This window comes from Eubalaena glacialis, chromosome 1 (assembly GCF_028564815.1).
Source record: "Eubalaena glacialis isolate mEubGla1 chromosome 1, mEubGla1.1.hap2.+ XY, whole genome shotgun sequence".
NCBI classification, from domain to species: Eukaryota; Metazoa; Chordata; class Mammalia; order Artiodactyla; family Balaenidae; genus Eubalaena; species Eubalaena glacialis.
Window position 1 is genome coordinate 148,459,867 of NC_083716.1, and position 20,848 is coordinate 148,480,714.

The window sequence follows — 20,848 nt, forward strand, 5'->3', positions numbered from 1 at the left end:
TTATAAAAGTGCTCCAATATTCTAATTTTACAGATGAAAAATACTCCAAATGGTGGCTAATTTGAGATTCAAATTCAAGTATGTAAGACTCAAAAGCCCCAAATATTTTTACTATACTTCATTTGCTTTCTTTTGCTCAGGAAAGAAAAAGGACATCAGGTGAAAACTTTAACTTTTGAAATGCTAGTTAGGAGAAGGAGAGCTTCTTGAGGAGTGATATTTAAGATAAGGGCCACGTCAGAATCTCCTGGAAAATTTCAAAAATCTCTCTTTAAGATCCATTAACTCCAAAATACTTTCCCTGCACACCTGAGAAGCACTGGCACAGTGAAAGAGAATTACTCATGGAAGGATCAACTACCCCTTAGCAGCAAAAAGACTGAGAACTCCTGATCTTGGTATCTCCTTATACAAAACCGTTTCCATGCACAGTGCACGACTCTGTGTGCCTGTGTGTGTGTGCATGAGTGTACCTAATGCAGTAAATGCAGCGCCTTGAAAAACACTGGAATTATTTAATTAATTCACATATTAATTATAATTAATGCAATTATACATCTTTACGCACAGGTACATGCACACATTCGTATTCCCCTCTCCCCCTAACACACATCCCCACCACACCTATAAGGCCCAAGTGAGGATATTTCAGTGAAGATCCTGGTAGGAAACAGTTGGTGCAGTCGAAATGGGACTAAATGAGGAGGGATTATTTACGAAGCTGTGGTTAGGAATCCAGTCGAGTATAGTGCAGTACCATAAAGCATAGCATATCACTCCCAAGTATGAAGGAACAAGGGGACTGGGAACTTATTAGCATCCAGAGGGACACTGTATGAAGAGATTACACTAAGTAAAGTAAGTCAGAAAGAGAAAGACAAATACCATATGATATCACTTATAGGTGGAATCTAAAATAGGGCACAAATGAACTTATCTACGAAACAGAAACAGACTCACAGACGTAGAGAACAGACTTGTGGTTGCCAAGGGGGAGGGGGGTGGGAGAGGAAAGGACTGGGAGTTTGGGATTAGCAGATGTAAGCTATTATATATAGGATGGATAAACAACAAGGTCCTACTATACAGCACAGGGAACTATATTCAATATCCTGTGATAAACCATAATGGAAAAGAATATTAAAAAAGAATGTCTACATGTATATAACTGAATCACTTTGCTATACAGCAGAGATTGACACAACACTGTAAATCAACTATACTTCAATTTAAAAAAGTTAAATTAAAAAAAAAAGAGATTCACCTGCCAGTGGTTGTGACCTTTAATAGAGGGATGTGGCCAACCCATGATGACCCAGAAGGGAGGTTACGGGGTGGGAAGAGGGGGTGGATAGATACCATGACCTCAATTTCTCCTGTCTTCTGATTTCCTTCTCCTGCATCCCATTGGCCAACCCAATGGGACACAAGAGTCCACTAAAGCAGGAGATGTGGGTCAGCTTTTAAGGACACAAAGAAGAGTGAAAAAATGTAGAGGGCGAATCTAGCAGGCCAAATAGAAGACGTCTAGTTAGGTAAATAGATTGGCGTATCTGAGAATTGTTAGCAGGGCCTTATCAAAGCTTGGGGAAAAAGTAAGTACCATGTCAATACAAATTCTAACTTACCTCTGAATCCTCTTGGATTACTATTTAATGAAGGCTTACTGTTTGTGAAGCACTGTGTCAAACTCTTTAAATACACCATAACTTCCTTCATCATAACTCTTATGAGGTAGGTACTGTCATTCCTATTTTACAGGCAAGAAACTGAGTTGTCTAGCTCTCAGAAACTTGTCAAAGACTGTGAATAACAAGCAGGAGAGCTGATGTTCAAAGTTCAGCCTGGCTGACTCCAAAGCTAGACTCTCTCTCATCTTACAGTTTACTGCAGGCTGAATGAAGCAACAATCTAAGAAAGTGGGAAATCCACTTGTGGGATTCCAGGGAAAATCCTGGAATCTTCTTGTGGGAAAATCCAGGCCTTGTATATAAGGTTAATACTCAGAGAAAGCAACAGAATTTGAGCCAGGACTGAGTTATACTATTTAGGTAAATCAAAGGAATTTAACATTTTCATCCTTCAAAGTATGAATGCAGTAGATGTTGCCTGGGCTCCCCTCCACAGCCCTTAGACTCTACCACTTCAAGGTGCTCTAGCTGATTTTCAGTTCCCAGTGTCTACATCAGAAGTGCAGAAGCCCATGCTGCCCTTGTGTGTGACAAGCCATTAGTTCCAGAAAATCAACATCCTTTGAAAAAAAGCCTTCAATCAATGACTCTTAGGAATTGGTATAACAATGGCCCAGTTCCCCTACCACTCACGTGAGATAATCTGAGGTGTGTTTTATATTTGTCCCCAAACTTTTCCCACAGGATTAAGACCCAGTTTTCCACTTCTGGTGGCAGGCTTAATAATGCACCCCTTTTGGGCTGCCTTCCCTTCTCTGTATCACTTTCCCATTTTCCTAGTGATGTTCCTTGCACTTCCTCTTACTAAATTTTCCTGGGACCACCCAAATCAGAAGAACTTCTACCAGAAGTTTTTATACCAGTTTTCCTAAGAAGTTCCTTAGGAAGGGATTCTAAAATGGAATCATTTGCTGGCCAGATGCCCCAAAGCAAACCGTTGCTGGTAGAAGTGCCGTGGTGATAACCTTGCAATGCTATAACATCACAGTTATAGCTCAGCTGTAGTGAACTGGGATGGAATAGAGGTAAAAGTGGTTGAGAAATATGGCTGCAGTCATAATTAAAAGGACCACGGATTACACTGGTGCCGTTAATGCTATGATGGCTGAAAATGACTGGCTCCAGTCAGCCCACTACCAATTCAGAAGCATGATATGAAAGCCAGAATGTATCTTTGACTGTGTTTTAAAAGACCCTTATCTCATGCAGCCACAGGGTAGAAACTCCTAGGCTTTGTGAAATCATTAACAGCAAGCAGAAAAAAATCATGATCTGTGTAGAAAGGGAAAGCTGCAAAACAGACTGGAAGACAGAATTGTGAAGTCCATGTTTTCCCTAAAATATTGGACTGACTTAGAGTTGAGCAAGCACTTTTCCTGTGTGCAAATTTATCAAGAAAAGATGAAAACTGCAAAGCTATGAGGAAGATGTACCTTGGCTGAGAAGTTTTGGAGCTAAGTTTCGTTCTCTTTTCTTTAATGAGACATTGAACTGTTCCAAGCAGCCACCACTCTCTTCCTGAGAATGGCGTAGGAACAGAGCATGCTGTTAGGCCACTTGAGAGAAACAATTACTCTGAAAACAGAGACAGTCCATCAATTAAACAAATAAGATACTGTAGGCAAATAGCCATCCGCAAATGAAATGCAGGGTTGGTGGTAAAAGATGCTGAATAAATGTGAAATTTAATCTGTAATTACAATCTAAAACAAACCCTCTAAATATAGGGCCAGAGGTTCCAGGTACTTTGATGGAAATGGAGGACTGGCACAGAGGATCTGAAGGGGAATATTTTCCCTGGAAAAAGAAGCAGATGTGAGAAGGGAGCTGGGGGTAATTCTTTCCTGATCCTAGAGATGGTCATCCTGGTAAGAATTCCCTAAATCTGTCCATGCTTTGAATAGGACTGATATTATACACCTGTTCATGGAGGATGGTTTGGGATTATAAACTGAAGTGAGGAAGATGCCAGTGAAGAAAGCATCGCTCCCCTGATGGAATTATCAGGTGCCCCCTTTCCCAGTGTTGTTGATCATTTCTACTGCTGCCCTAGTCATGCACTATTCACAATACTGTTCATTCTCTCAGAAAATGGGTAGTTTGCTCCCTATTACAATCAGCACGAGTACTGGAATATGGAGTTAAAAGATCTGGCTCTGAGTTCACTGTTCATATCCTACTGTATCAACTAGGTTTCTTCATTTATAAAATTAGCTTGGCAATATTTTCTTGGTGGTGCTATTGTGAGTATATAAGGCACCTTACCAGTGTTAGGTATTATTATTATTAACCCTTTGAATTAAAATTATTAGAGTTCAGGCTGAGCCGCATGTGACCCACATTTTGCCATGTGACCCAAGGTCTAATTTCAGGATTATGGTGACCAAGAGAACATGCCTTTCAGATTTCCGACTGCGGGGAATGTGACTGTTTAAGGGCCGTGGCTGCTGCTCTCTGAAGCCCACTGCTGCGTCTGCACGGAGCCCATGCCTCCTGTGGGCTGCTCCCAGACAGTCACGGAGCGCAAGGGTACATTAAGGCAGCCCTGTGCCTGGGAGACGTGGGACTTCTCTGAAGGCTGACCTTAGCTTGAGGGATCTTTGAGAGCCTCACCAAACTTTCCTTAGACCCGCACTGCAGCCTGCTGAGCTTCCCCCAGCTTCCTTCCCTTTCTCGCTCTCCTTCACGCAGGCTCAGACTTGATCCCAGTCTGAAAGCTCTCCCAGCCCCTCTCAGCTCCCTCCCTCTTCCCTCCCAGGTATTTTCCCTAATACATTTCTTGCATGTCTAATCACATTTTAGCATCTGCTTCTCAAAGGACCCAAATGAACACAAGGATAAAATATTAGAACGCTGTGAGGGTATCACTGTTTTTCAGATATGCATAGGTATTGATATTGTTGTGGCTAAAAAACAATGCCACTTGTTTTTATTTATATTTTTCTATTTAGTACAGTAGATATAAGAATATATACCTTTCCTCCCCGGTACTCAGTGAAGCTATTTACATTTTTTTTTAAATTTTATTTATTTATTTATTTACGGCTGTGTTGGGTCTTCGTTGCTGCGTGCGGGCTCTCTCTAGTTGCGGCGAGCAGGGGCTACTCTTCGTTGTGGTGCGCGGACTTCTCATTGCGGTGGCTTTTCTTGTTGCGGAGCACGGGCTCTAGGCACGCGGGCTTCAGTAGTTGTGGCTCGTGGGCTCAGTAGCTGTGGTTCGCGGGCTCTAGAGCGCAGGCTCAGTAGTTGTAGCACACGGGCTTCGTTGCTCCGCGGCACGTGGGATCTTCCTGGACCAGGGCTCGAACCCATGTCCTCTGCATTGGCAGGCGGATTCTTAACCACTGCACCATCAGGGAAGTCCCTATTTACATTTTAAATGGTGGGAAAACTGCCTTTTTTTTGCAATTGTTCCTGCATTGGACACTATAAAAAGCAGGCGGATCAGCACCCCTCTGGCCAATGTCACCAGAATGGGTTCTGCCTCTAAATTCCCCTTGTGTCATTTCAATACTGGAAATTATTTTCCTTTTCCTTTCATTTAATTGGACTCTTCCCTACCCTCACCAACTTAGGCATCCTCTAGTAAACTTTCTCAGACAGTTCCAAAACCACACTGGTTTTTCACTACTACCATCTGCTTTAATACATTAAAGTGATCACACCTTGGCTTTGTTAAACTGAAATACCTTGGCTGTGTGAAAAAAAAAATTAACTTGATGAGAGAGGTTATAGGGCAGAGGCATTTTCAGAAATTGTGCTTAAACATACTTCAGAAAATATTTTTCAAGCTCTTTAGCAAGAATTTGCTAATAGGTTAATTACAAACGACCCTTAGCCACTTAGTAAAGTAAATTTAGCAGGAATCCTACTGGGGAACATTTTTATGGTCTTGAGTGAGTTTCCGGGTATGGTAAACCAAAGAAACTGCATTTCTTTGGAAACAGTAGCATACCATGTATTGGGAGGTACTCAGATATCCACCAGTTAGTCCTATTTGCTGTGTGACTCTACATGTTTATGCATGAAGAATGTCTTTGAGGCAGATGAAGAGGACAGTGATGAAGCTTTGTAAGAGGACAACTGGGGAGAAATCAAATCTAGACTAGGACCCAAGAACTTTGGTCTAAAAGAAAAACAAGTTTCATGATTCTCTTGGGGGCCATCTGTCCAAAGCCAGCCTGACTTTTTCCCTATTAAACCATAGCCCTTGAAGAGCAGGGACCCTATCTAATAAGTGTTTAAGAAACTTACTGAATGGGCCTATGGATGGATAAAAGGAGCCAGCAGGCCACGAGATGGTTTGTACTGCTGTATCTATTTGTACTGCTGTATCTAAGGGATCTCTATCTCCTAGGACTGCCTGCCAACAAAACCATGGTAGTCAATTCAACATAGCTGTCTTTCAGTGCTGCCTTTCCTGTCTTTCTGCCCCTAGGACACAGACCTGTCTGCCTGAAACTATTCTATAGAGAGAACAGCCCAGCTGGAGTGTAGTGGGCTGGCCCTGCTTATCTCCTCTGTCCCCACTCTGCCAATGAGATACCATATGCTAATCAGCTAATGTCACTTGTCAGTCACCCAATTTATATTTATGCAGTGACTTCCAGATCAAAAGGCCCCGTGGAATCATTTGGCTCTCTCAAGGTCACAGGGGCAGTTAGTACTGGGTAGATGAAAGCCATGTTTTCGGACACCTGGTTTGTTGCACTTTCTATTAGAGGAGGCTATTTAATATATGCTACATGTTTTGAGTTACTCAAACTTGGCCCTGTCTTTTCACTTAGAAGATATACATTTTCTATAAGTTATATCTGTCCTTCAATCTTCTACAGTTCCATGGTTATTTTATTTGCAGGACCTGATGAACTCAGTAAAACCACAGTAGGACAGAGCTCTCTTTCCTTGAGGAAAATGTATCCCTCCTTCCTCTTTAGTTAGAGTGTAGCTGGCATCACAGTTAGATGCAGGTGCTTCTGCCCCTGAAGCTCCAGGAGCTTTGGATCTTGAGGCAAAGTGCATGGAGCTTTAAGTGGTTTGAGCTGAGATGCATAGTTCAAGGTGTCTTTCCATCTAGGAATAGCCGAGTATTCCAGGAGCATTTGGGTTTGGTGGCAAAGGAATCCAGGAGTGAATTTTCAGGCAATGCATCATAATTCGTGATTAAGGTTATCAGTAATATCTAACCTTTAGTAAATACCAGCTGCGTTATGATGGCTAGCACACTTTCTACAGATACTGCAGTGAGTTCAGCCAGGCCATAAGAATCTGTTTAATGGAATGCTAATGGGAAATGACCAGGATCTGACTACAGAAGATTAAAAGTGACAATGCTAATTGACTGCGGAGGTAGCTACATGAAGAAGGGCCAGAAAAATCATTTAAGTCTAAATGAAATTGGACTGATTTGATACTTGCGAAAAGTATCACCTTCTTGCTGTGTTTGTCACGGTGAATTAACTGCTTCATGTTTCTTAGAGAAGAGTCTTTGTGGAACAATGGGCTACAGTTGTTGGGAAAAGAACATTCCTCAGCTGGCTTAGAAAAAAGAATTGCAGCTAAAGGTTTCTCTGCTACCGCAGTCACAGTGCTTAAACATCAGTGTACAATACTGGTATCTAAGTTTGAAAGGGTCTCAGAATTGTGAAGGGTGGTCCATTCTTTACACCCGCTGAGGTCAGAACAAGAAAGAGATTCAGCTGATGTTGGGAATATAGTTTAATTCTTAATTTAGACTTTTTTAATTTAGGAAGGGTATAAACTAATGAAGCTTCAAAGTCAACATTATCTCTCTTTTCTGACTTGTTCAGTCATTCTTAGAAGCTTCTCTAAGTTCTGTAGAATTAATAGATATGCACGGATTTCCCTGGTGACGCAGTGGTTAAGAATCCGCCTGCCACTGCAGGGGACGTGGGTTCGAGCCCTGGTCTGGGAAGATCCCACATACCGCGGAGCAACTAAGCCCGTGCACCACAGCTACTGAGCCTGAGCTCTAGAGCCCGCGAGCCACAACTACTGAGCCCAGGCCTAGAGCCCGTGCTCCGCAACAAGAGAAGCCACCACAATGAGAAGCCTGCGCACCGCAACGAAGAGTAGCCCCCGCTCACCTCAACCAGAGAAAGCCCGCGTGCAGCAATGAAGACCCAACACAGCCAAAAGTAAATAAATAAATTAAAAAAAAAAGAAGATATGCACAACTTTCTCATCCATCAACTATGCTGTGTTCCCAACTGTATCAGGGGATTTGCTCACACTGTGCTCTCCCTGCTCGCAGCTACATAATACCTACCCATCTCTCAGACCTCAGCTTAAATGTTTTTTAATCTTTTTTTTCAGGGACATCTTCCTGAACACCCAGACGAGGTGGATATACACTGTATCACTGTGGCTAAGAACACAGACTCTAGAGACAGGACACAGAATCTAGATGAAAACTGACTTGGCCAGTGGCCAGGTCTGTGACCTTCTGCAAGTTACTAATCCTTCTATTGCCTCAAGTTCTTCAGCTATTCAATGGAAATGATAACTATTGAAATTATACTTTGTAGGGTTGTAGGAAATAAATATAAGGCGTTTCTATTATTGTTATAAGCTCTCATAGCCCCGTGTACTTCATTGATCTTTTCGTATTAGTACTTTTAGTACTAATTAGTTCATATGTTGCTATGACAATTTGATAGATATCGTTCTCTCCCACTACAATATAAGTCCCATGATGTTAGGGAGTTTACCACTGGATCTCCAGGGCCTAGGACGGTACTAATTCATACTAGACACTAATTAAATACTTGATAGAATAAATGAATGAATGAATAGTGGTTTCTGTAGGTGGCAGCTTACAACTTCTTATATTGTGGGCAATGGCAGCCATTTCTACCCTAACTTTTCACAACTGTTCACTCAGTGCTTCTCATTGCCTACACCTCTTAGATATTAGGGTCTCCAAATTACTTCTGAATGACTCTGGGCATGGCTTTCTAGTATACACCTGAGAACAGCAATTCTCAACTCTGGTATGTAGTTGAGCTGAAAAGTTTTCTAAGTAATTTGTTACTGATAATGGTAGAAAGACCAAAGTTTGCAAAAGACATGCTATTTTTACTTACTAAGGTAAAGTTTATAAACAGGGAAATGCACACTCTTAAGTGTACAATTTGAGATTTCACAAACACATACCCACTTGACTACCACACCGATCAATAGAATATTTCCATCACCCCAGAAAATTGCCTCTTACCTATATTTGGTCAATCCACAACTCCCATAGACCATCTCTGTTCTGATTTTTTCCCCACCATCATTGAGATATAATTTACATATAACATTAAGTAAGTGTGACGTGTACAACGTGTTGATTTGATACACTTGTATATTGCAAAATGATTACCACCACAGTGTTAGCTAATGCCTCCATCATATCATGTAATTACCATTTCATTTTGTGATACAAATGTTTAAGATCTACTCTCTTAGCAACTTTCAAGTATATAATACAGTATTATTAACTATAATCCCCATATACTTTACATTAGATTCCCCAAACTTATTCAACTTATAACTGGAAGTTTGCACTCTTTGAACAGCATCTCCCCATTTTCCCCATCCCCCAACCCCTGGTAACCACCATTCTACTTTCTGTTTCTATTATTTGGTTTTTTAAGATTCTACATATAAGTGATATCATCATCATTTGTCTTTCTCTGCCTGACTTATTTCACTAAGCCTAATGCCACCAAGGTCCATCCATGTTGCCAAAAATGGCAAGATTTCCTTCTTTCTCATGGCTTAATAATATTAAAGTGTGTGTGTGTGTATGCCGCATCTTCTTTATCCATTCATCTACTGATGGACACTTAGGTTGTTTCCATACCTTGGCTATTCTGAATAATGCTGCAATGAACATGAGAGTGCAGCTATATTTTTAAGATTCTATTTTCATTTCTTTTGTGTATCTACTGTAGGTTTTTGCTTTGTAGTTACCAGGCTGTTTACATAAAACATCTCCAGATAAAATAGTCTATTTTACACTTGCAACAACTTAACTTTGATCACATACAATAACACTATCCTTTTACTCCACCCCCCCATGTGTTTGATTTCACCATTTACCTCTTTTAATATGGTGTATTCATCAATAAATTATTGTAGCCATAGTGATTTTTAATACACTTGTTTTTTTAGCTTTTATACTAGAGTTCAGTGGTTAACACTTCACCATATTACAGTATTAGGGTATTCTGAATTTGACTATATACTTACATTTACCAGTGTGTTGTATATTTTCATGATTTCCTGTTGCGAATTAGCATCCTTTCATTTCAGCTGGAAGAACTTTCAGTGTTTCTTGCAAGGCATGTCTAGTACTGATGAATTCTCTCAGCTTTTATTTCCCTCAGCTTTTATTTGTCTGTTTCTTGTAAGGCACGTCTAGTACTGATGAATTCCCTCAGCTTTTATTTGTCTGGGAAAGTCTTTATCTCTCCATTTCTGAAGGACAGTTTTGTCAGATCAAGTGTTCTTGGTTGACAATTTTTTTCTTTCAACACTGTGAATATATCATCCCTTTCTTTCCTGGCCTGTAAAGCTTTGGCTAAGAAATCTGTTGATAGCCTTATGGGGGTTCCTTTGTAAGTTACAAGCTTTTTTTCTCTTACAGATTTTAAGATTCTCTCTTTGTCTTTGATTTTTGACAGTTGTATATAACATATAACATATATCATATAACATTATATATATTATAATGTATCTTTGAGAGGATCTCTTTAAGCTGATTTTGTTTGGTGACCTATGAGCTTCATAAATTTGGATATCCAAATCTCTCCCCAGATTTGCCATTATTTCTATCATTATTTCTTTAAGTTATATTTCTGTCCCCTCTCCCACTCTTCTCCTTTTGGAACTCTAATTATTCACACATTGGTTCTTTGGATAGTATCCCATATGTTGCGTTGGTTTTCTTCACTCTTTTTTCATTTTAAAAAATGTGTTCTCCTCTGAATGGAAAATTTCAAAGTTCCTGTCTTCTAATGCACAGATTCTGCCTTCTGCTTGATCCAGTCTACTGGTGATGCTTTCTATTACATTTTTCATTTTATTCATAGTATTTTTTAGTTCCAGAATTTCTGTTTGGTTCTCTTTTTAAAAATTCTGTCTCTCTGTTAAATTCATTTGGTTTGTGTATTGTTTTCCTGATTTCTTGAATTCTTGTTTTCTGGTAGCTCACTCACTGAGTTTCATTAAAACAACTTTTTAAAATTCTTTATTGGGTAAAGGGCAGATCTGCCTGTCTTTGGGTTTGGGTACTGGGAGATTATTGTGATCCTTTGATAGTATCATGTTATCTTGATTTTTTTCATGTTCCTTGAAGTTTTGTGTTGCTGTCTTCATTTTTAAAGTAGCAGTCACCTCCTCTAGGCTTCACTAACTGCCTTCCACTCCAACATGTCCAAATTTGTAATTTTTTGAAGACTGTTGCAAATTCTCCTCTGAAAACCTGGACTTCCACAAAGCCTCTTTTCATCTATGGTGATTACCATAGATGGTAATTAGACAATGTTTAATGTTTAGGTGATTAGACAATGTTTTCCAGGGGATCCTGGCCCATGGCCATGAGGGGCTGGAACTAGTTCATGGGCTATGGCAGTGTCCATTGCTGGGAGGTCTGTCTGCCTATCACACATGTGGGTGAGACTCCTACTGGGTCCCTTGGCATTTGGGGCTGGATCCCACAGCTCCCTCAATAGCACTTTTGTCTGTGGATGGATGCTGAATTCTTGGGGGTGGGGATAAAATTAGGGCCATTTTATGCTTCCATGATGCTGACGTGACTTCAGTTCTGATTTCTAACACCATAGATTGATTTGCCTGTTCTTGAACTATACAGTAAGTCCCCTACATAGGAACCTTCAAGTTGTGAAATTTCAAGGATACGAATGTGGAGCTTACTAATGAAGACCTGATGGAACTGGAGGCCCAGAGAAAGGACAAAGAGAGACAAGAGGAAGAAGAAGTAACTGAAGAACCAAAGAGATTCATGACGCAGGAAATGGCAAGGGGATTTTCTTTACTTGAGGAAGCACTGTTAGTTTTTGGGGCACAGGACTCGAACGTAGAATGGTACAGGAAGGTTGCAGCAGCCATTCAGAATGCAATCCAGTGCTACCGTGTTATCTATGATGGGGGGAAAAAAAGAACTACTACCCAGACATCACTGGATCATTTTTTCAAGAGGGAAGATAGAATGGAATCCAGCAAGGAACCAGAACCTGTGCCATCAACGTCAGGTATGAGTGAAATTGCAGCTTGCCCTCCATCTCCTACTGCTGATAATCCTTCACCTCTACCATCTCACCCACCTCCTCTCCCTCCTCCAGTCAGTAACTCTTCTTGCCTGTTCACTCGATGCCAGCCCCTGTATGCCAGCTGTTGTACTGTACTACTGCACTTTTCAAGGTGCTGTACTGTAAGATTAAAAATGTTTTATTTTTTGTGTTTATTTTTTATGTATTATTTGCGTGAAAAGTATTATAAACCTATTACAGTACTATATAGCCGAACTGTGTAAGTTGGGTACCTAGGCTAACTTTGTTGGACTTATGAACAAATTGGACTTACAAACATGCTCTCGGAATGGAACCCATTCGTATGTAGGGGACTTACTGTATAAAAGCACAGTGATCTTTTATATATAACTTTAACTCTTCAATGTAAGAGTTAAAGTTATATATATGTTTGACTTTATATATATATAACTTTATATAACTTTATATAAAGTTATATATATATATATAAAGTTATATATATATATAACTTTATATAACTTTATATAAAGTTATATATATATAAAGTTATATAAAGTTATATATATGTTTGACTTTATATATATATAACTTTATATAACTTTATATAAAGTTATATATATATAGTTATATAAAGTTATATATATATATAACTTTATATAACTTTATATAAAGTTATATATACATAAAGTTATATAAAGTTATATATATATATAACTTTATATAACTTTATATAAAGTTATATATAAAGTTATATAAAGTTATATATATGTTTGACTTTATATATATATAACTTTATATAACTTTATATAAAGTTATATATATATAGTTATATAAAGTTATATATATATAACTTTATATAACTTTATATAAAGTTATATATACATAAAGTTATATAAAGTTATATATATGTTTGAGTGTTTCAGTAGTTTACTCGTTTTTATTGCTGAATAGTATTCCACTACATGAATATAATACATTTTGTTTACTAATTCTCTTGTACAGGAACATTGGGTTGTTTTTAGTTTGGGGCAACTATGAATTAAGCTTCAATGAACATTATTTATCAAGTATTTTTGTGGACACATGTTTTCATTTCTCTCATATAAATACCTAGGAATGGGATTTCTGAGTAATAGAGTAAGTATGTGTTTAATGTCATTAACACAACCGCCAGATATCTGTCCATAGTAATTGTTTTTACACTCTCATCAACACAGGTGAAAATCTTAGTTGCTCTACATCCTTGCCAGTAATTGGTATTGTCAGTTATTAGTAGTAGCCATTCTACTGAGTGTGATATGATATCTCATGTTCTATTGCTTTAATTTGTGTTTTCCAGATGACTAATAATGTGAAGAATCATTTAATGCCTTTATTGGCTATGGCTACATCTTCTCTTGTGAGATGTCTCTTTAAGTGTTTTGTCCACTTTTTATTGGGTGTTTGACTTTTAATTGTTGATTTGCATGTTGATGGGAAAATTAATACAGTAGCCTTGCTCAGGCTTCAGAGGCAGAAGCAGGCCTCTGACCAACGTGTGACTTTGCCTGGACGGCACACCTGCTTGCTGCACACCTGCTTGCACACCTAACAATTGCTGCTAGCAAGTCAAACGGCGCTTATGATAACAAAGGGAGTGGGTCTTGGAATTTCTTGAGCCCTGGGGAGCTGGCCAGTTCCCCTGGGTCTGGAAAATCTTGTGACTCACATGATGAAATTAACACCATTGTTATAATTGAACCAGAGCTGCATTTTTGCACGCAAACTGATAATATCAGTTTGTGGCCCGGAATTATAAACAGAAGCCCCCAGAACTCCAATCTGAAGTCTCACCTGTGGGTCGGACGCACCGCCCGGGACCCTTCCCAATTTTGGCTCCAGATTGCTGTTACTCGGGACTTCACAGCTGCTGTTTGGATCTGGAAGTAGGTGTCAGCCCAATTCGGTGATATATATACCCTGTTACGTTTTTCTAATATTCGTATTCTTTTCCTTCTAATGATTGTATATTAAAATTAAGTTAAATCACCTTTCATTAAAGAATGATTAAAGCTGTTTATTTGTGTGAGACGAGCGGTTAGTTCACCAGCAAATCCAACAAACCTTAAAACAGAAAGCAGGCTTTCACCAAAACATATGTGGATACAGAACCTTTGTCAGATATATGTAAAATAATTTTTTTTCAGTTTATGTCTTGCTCTTATATTTTCCTAATGGGTTTTTTGGCAACAGAAGTTTTTAATTTTGATAAAGTCCAATTAATTATCTTTGTTGTCGGTATTGATTTACGGTTAGTGCTTTCTGGGTCAAAAGTAATCTTTTCCTCCCCTAATATGCTTTAATATATGCTCCCATATTTTCTGCTAAATTCTTAAAAGTCTCATGTTTTAATCCTCCAACTTTATATTTTTTAAAGATTCACTATTGTGGAGTTCCGTTTTCCTACAAATTTTAAAATCATGTGGTCAATTTATACAAAATATTTGATGAGCTTTTAACTGGGACTGCATTAAGTCTACAAACTGACTTGAGGAAAATAAGGTATTTTAATACTGTTGAATTTTCATAATGTATAAAAATAGCGTTTCTCTCCATTTCACGAATTTTTCATTACTGTTTATTAATTTTTCACTTTCATTAATTTCTCTTAGCAATAATTTGCAGTTTTTAGTTAAGAAGTCTTACACATCTTTCATTAAATTGATTTTAAGAGTTTTTTGGGGCTTCCCTGGTGGCGCAGTGGTTGAGAATCTGCCTGCTAATGCAGGGGACACGGGTTCGCGTCCTGGTCTGGGAAGATCCCACATGCCGCGGAGCAACTAAGCCCGTGAGCCACAACTACTGAGCCTGCGCGTCTGGAGCCTGTGCTCTGCAAAAAGAGAGGCCACAATAGTGAGAAGCCTGCGCACCGCGATGAAGAGTGGCCCCCGCTTGCCGCAACTACAGAAAGCCCTAGCACAGAAACGAAGACCCAACATAGCAATCAGTCAATAAATAAATCTTTAAAAAAAAAAAAAAAAAAAAAGTTTTTTGTTTTTTGATGTTACTAAAATGGAATATTTTTTATAGTTTTTCAATTGCTTGGTAATATTAGAAATAAAAAGATTTTATATACTAATACACAAAACATATAAAAATACGACTTTTGTATATTAACCCTTTATACTGTTACAATGCTAAATTGTAACTTATTATTTGTAGTAATTTTTTTGTAGTTTCCCAATCTATGTACAAAATCTTGTTGTCCACAAAGACAGTTTACCTCCTATCTTCCATTTAATTATTATGCCATTTTTTTCCTTACTTTATTGCATTGGCTAGAACGTTCAGTAAAATGTTGAATAGAAGTGGAGAGAGTGTACATACTTGCTTGTTCAGTCTTAGCAGAGAAGTATAAAAATTTCACAAATAAGTATTATGCTAGTTATAGAATTTTTAAAATTGTTTTTAATAAGATTGAAAAAAATAAATTCTATTTCTACTCTGCCAAGAGCTTTAAAATGATTGAATATTGGATTTTGCCAAATGCTTTTTATTGTTGAGACAATCCTTTTTCTTTATAATTTTGTCAGTGTTGTGGATCTCATTGATTCAATTTTGAAAAACAACAAAAGTAGCATTCCTGAGATAAACCTTCTTAATAATGTATTGCTATATTTAATTTATTAACTAACTTATTTTGCTAAGTTTTGGTTCTACGTTCATCAGAGTCATTGGTGTCTTCCTTTCTTTCAATATTGATGTCAGATTTTGGCATCAGGGTTAGGCTGGCTTCACAAAATGTATGGGGAAGTCTTCCCCTCTCCTCTTATTTTCTGATATATTGTACATGAGATTGGTTTATATGTTCCTTAAATATATGATAGAATTGATCAATGAAACTCTCCGGGATGGATTTTCTTTCTAGGGGATTTTGATTTTAAAATTTAATTATTTCAACAAATATAGGACAATTTAGATTTTATATTTCATCACGTTTAAGTATTAGTAAGTTGTGTTTTTAAAGATATTCGAGTATGTCATTTAAATTTGTTGAATTTATTTGGATAAATTTGTGTATAATATTCCTTGCAATATCTATAGACTCTGTAGTGATATCCTACCCTTCATTCCTAATTCTGATAATTTTGGTAATTGGTAAGATTTTTTTAATGTTCTTATTCTTGATTATTCTTGCTAGAGTTTATATTTTTTAAAAAGCAACTTTTTACTTTGTTATTTATATTATTTTTTTGTTTTTAATTTCATTATTTTCTGCCTTTATCTTTGCTTTTTTCTTCTCATTTACTTACTTTGGTTTTAATTTACTCTTCTCTCACAAGCTTATTAAGTTGGGAGATTAAACCATTCATTTTAAGCCATTTTTTCCTTTTTAATATATAGCATAGCATGTAAAGCTATACATCTTCCTTTAAGAATTGCTTTAACAGCACTCAACCAATATTGACATATTTTATTTTCCCTAACACCCTAACATTCAGTTTGAAATTCTTTATTTCCCTGTGATTCTTCTTTGATCCATGGTTTATGCAGAAGAATGTTGTTCAATTTCCAAATATTTGAGGATTTTTCATATATATTTTTGTTTTACTTCTAAGAATTCAGTTGTGCTCAGAGAATATACTCTCTATAATTTCCATTTTTTAGAAGGCATTGAGACTTCTGTTTATAGCTCAGCATATTATCCCTCTTAATGATTCTTCCACATGTACTTGAAAATAAGGTCTATTCTGCAGTTGTTGGATCTATTGTTTATAAATTTCAATTAGGTCATGTTAGTTATATGTTGTTCAAATCTTCTATATTTTTATTTCTTTTTTTTTTTTTTTTTTTTAAACAATCACTTTTGTTAATTATTTATTTATTTATGGCTGTGTTGGGTCTTCGTTTCTGTGCGAGGGCTTTCTCTGGTTGCGGCAAGTGGGGGCCACTCTTCATCGCGGTGCGTGGGCCTCTCCTTATCGCGGCCTCTCTTGTTGCGGAGCACAGGCTCCAGACGCGCAGGCTCAGTAATTGTGGCTCACAGGCCTAGTTGCTCCACGGCATGTGGGATCTTCCCAGACCAGGGCTCGAACCCGTGTCCCCTGCATTAGCAGGCAGACTCTCAACCACTGCGCCACCAGGGAAGCCCTATATTTTTATTTCTTAACTACTGAGAGAAGGGTATTGTAATCTACAGTTACAATTATGGATCTATGTATTTTTCCCATTAGTTCTGCCAGTTTTTGTATTTTGAAACTTTGTTATCATGTAGATATACATTTACAACTATTATGTGTTCTTGATTAATTAGCTGTTTTATCATTATGAATTAGTCTTCCTCATTTCTGCTGATACTCCTAGTCTTGAAGATTACTTTGTCTGATAGTAACACACTCCTCGTTGCTTTTATATGTACTATTTGCATGGTAAATCTTTTTTCCATTCTCTTACTTTCTTCTTCTCTGTGTCTTTATCATTAAAACGAATCTTTTGTAGCCAGCAAAGAGTTGGTTTTTCTTTTTCATCCAATCTTATAATTGGAGTGTTCAGTCCATATACATGTATCATAATTTTTGACCTAGTTGTGTTTATGTCCACTACTTTGATATTTATGTTCTCATAGTCCCATCTGGCTTTTGTTCCTCTCTTTCTCTTTTTCTGATTTATTTTATGTTAAATGAATATTCTAACCTTCCATATCAATTCATTTATTAACTTTTTATGCATCCTAATTTATTATAGTCTTCTTATAGTTAATATTTTACAAAAAATAAAATTAATAGAAGGAATAAAAAGGTAGTCTTTTATTTATCTACATTTTCACCTTTTCCTATGCTTTTCTGTAGAACTGAGTTTCCTTCTGTTGTGAGAGTGAGGCTATTTGTTTTGCTCATAGTCCTAGGGTGTATCCCTCACTTTAGAATGTGTTCTTTAGTCTAAAGGGCGGTTCTTATTTTAGTGTATGGTCTTTACTCTTAAGGCTGGTCTTTATGTGGTCTCTCCACTCTGACTGGGACAGAACTCTAATATCTTACAGTCCTCTGCAATCTTTGGTACTTCTGTTTAGCTCTTTGACCCAAAGCAATCATTCTTGGCTTAGCCTTACAGATCTTGCTTTGTGAATGCACATCTCAGCCCTTGATGAACTGCACTGAATGCTCACACAGACTTTTGTCCTCCTCCCTTACCTCCACACCTGGCTTCCTGTTCTCCGGTAACATGCTTCACAAATTCCAGATGTTTCAGCAACCCTTATCTCCCATGTCTGCACTCTTAATTCAGTTTCTTCACTACTCTTCTTGGCTTCTACCTCCTTAATGTGGTAGAAAGTGTGAGACAATGTGGGACAAGCCTCATGTGTTTGTTTTTTCTCAAGGATCACGGTCTCCCTCTCCTGTTGTTCAGTTCTAAACACAGCTGTCTTACATATTTTGTTCAATCTTACAGTAATTTACTGTAAGAAGGTGAGTCTAGTAACAGATACTCCACTATAGCTGGAAACACAATTCCCAGTGATTTACTGTTTTAAAATTCAAAATTATCCAAATAAGGTCACTTTTTAAAATGTGAACATGAATTTCCAGTGCATTAGATTCAGTTATAAATGGTATAATACTATGAATAACCATGGACATACCTTTGAGAGTGTGTCCTGCCGGTGAGTGTCATCTGTCACATGGGTTATGAAGAGGAGGTTGAGAGCTGTTCCTCCAGAGGGAGCCAGGGTGTTCCCCTTCCCCAGAACACATCCTAAGTCACCTGTAGGAACATTAGAGATAAGCTGTTTAATAATAATGTTATTATCCCCCTATTTGCAGTTCCAGTGTTTCTTCTGCAGTTGCTTATTTTGAGTTCTGTGTAACTTTTCAGGGATTAAGTGCTACCACAATACATGCAACTCGGGAGACAAATTTACATTTTTCATATTTCATTTACTGCGTATCAGAGACGCTGACTCCTATGAGACCAATAAACTAAGAACCCGCAGAGTCCAGGTCTGCAGGCTGGTTCTGTATGCAGTTGGTTCTTACGGTTCTCATCATGCTTCAGCATGACCATCCTCTGCTCCTGGCTTTCTTCTCTGTTTCTGCTCCACAGAATACCATTTCTGTTTATTCCTGGGTCCATTACCCAATAGCTGATTTCACTGTCATTTTCCTATTTCATGGAGAGTGATACTAATTTGTTCATTCAACTAATCATATCATACGATGGGTATCTTCCAGCCACTCACCTAAATGTTGGAGACAGAGCAGTGAACGCAAAGTCAGATTCCCTGCTGTTCTGGAATTCACAATCTAGTGGAATCACCCTAATTCAGAAACCACACCGCCATGAATTGTAATAAGTGGGAAGACTAATGATGAGTGCTAGAGAGGAATTTCTTCACTGGGGAACCTGCAGCAGAATTATCATTTACTTTCTTGCCTCCCTGAGGTGTAGGTTTCATCAGAAAACCAATGTCGGTGGTAAGTACCTTCCAGTCTATGAGTCCTCTTTATGTGTTTTTATTCTAATTAACCACCTTGATAAACACATTCAGAGGCGCTCCTGGCCTGACAGAAACCTCGGTTGTTCTGTGGTCACACAGTACATGTTCTGAAATGTGCTGAGGTGTGTTATATGTCCACCAGAGTGGACACTTGTATCTACTATTGGTAACACTCCCAGGGGATACTGTGCTCCCTCACACTCTGCTTGAATTTAAATAATTTGGATGTTACCAAAACTGAAAACTTTCTTAAGACATGTTATATCTTCACCCTGCTGATCAGAAATACACCTAAAATATTCTAGTGATTGGTGGCATATGTGCACATTAACACCAAAGCAATCTTGTGCTACTTCAAGACAGACAGATAACAGTGTTTCATTCTTCTACTATTTTCAGAAATGAAATACTTCCCCATTAGGGTAATTTCCAAGTAACTCCTATTTATCAAAATACGGATTGAAAATAATTAACTACTGTTGAAGGATATCTATCAAAATTATATTTTAATAAACAGTGCCATGAATACATCATACTTTATTGGCTCATTGATTGTTACACTGTTTTATATTAAAGATTACAACAAGACCAGCGGTTCATCAGGTATGCTCAGTTGTTCATACTTCTGCTGCGTTCTAACACCTCCTTTTTTCTACCTACAGATATGTGAGTTTATAGAAGTTCCTCCCTTGGGAATTCCCTGGTGGTCCAGTGGTTGGGACTCCACGTTTCCACTGCAGGGGACACAGGTTCAATCCCTGATCAGGGAACTAAGATCCCACAAGCCACGCAGTGCAGCCCCAAAAAAGAATTTCCTTCCCATACCCAACTTGTGAATAATCTCTCGGAGTTTGCTCGGCAACAATATTAGTTTGCTAAGAAAAAAATTGAATAAATACTTTGATTTTATAATCGTACAAAGATAACAGAATAGTGAAGGTACATGAGCTTTGTGACTTTTTTGTTCACTGTACAGTATAACATTTAAAACAATTATTTCTTTTTTTATTGAGGCAACATTGGTTTATAACATTATACGAGTTTCATGTGTAAACATTATATTTTGACTTTTGTACACACCTCAGTGGGCTCACCACCAAATATTTAGTTTCCATTTGTCACCATACGGTTGATCCCTTTACCCATTCTGCTGTCACTCCTACCCCTTCGCCCCGGTAACCACTACTCTTTTATCTGTATCTATGTGTTTGTAAAACAATTATTTCTTGATAAAGCATGTTTGTGTTTTGATTGTTTGCTATAATGCTAACCTCCAGACATATATACTTATATATATGTATTCTATATACATATATATGCAAATTATTATATGTAAAGAGGTTATAATTACATGACCATTTTGTTTACATCTAAGTGAAAAA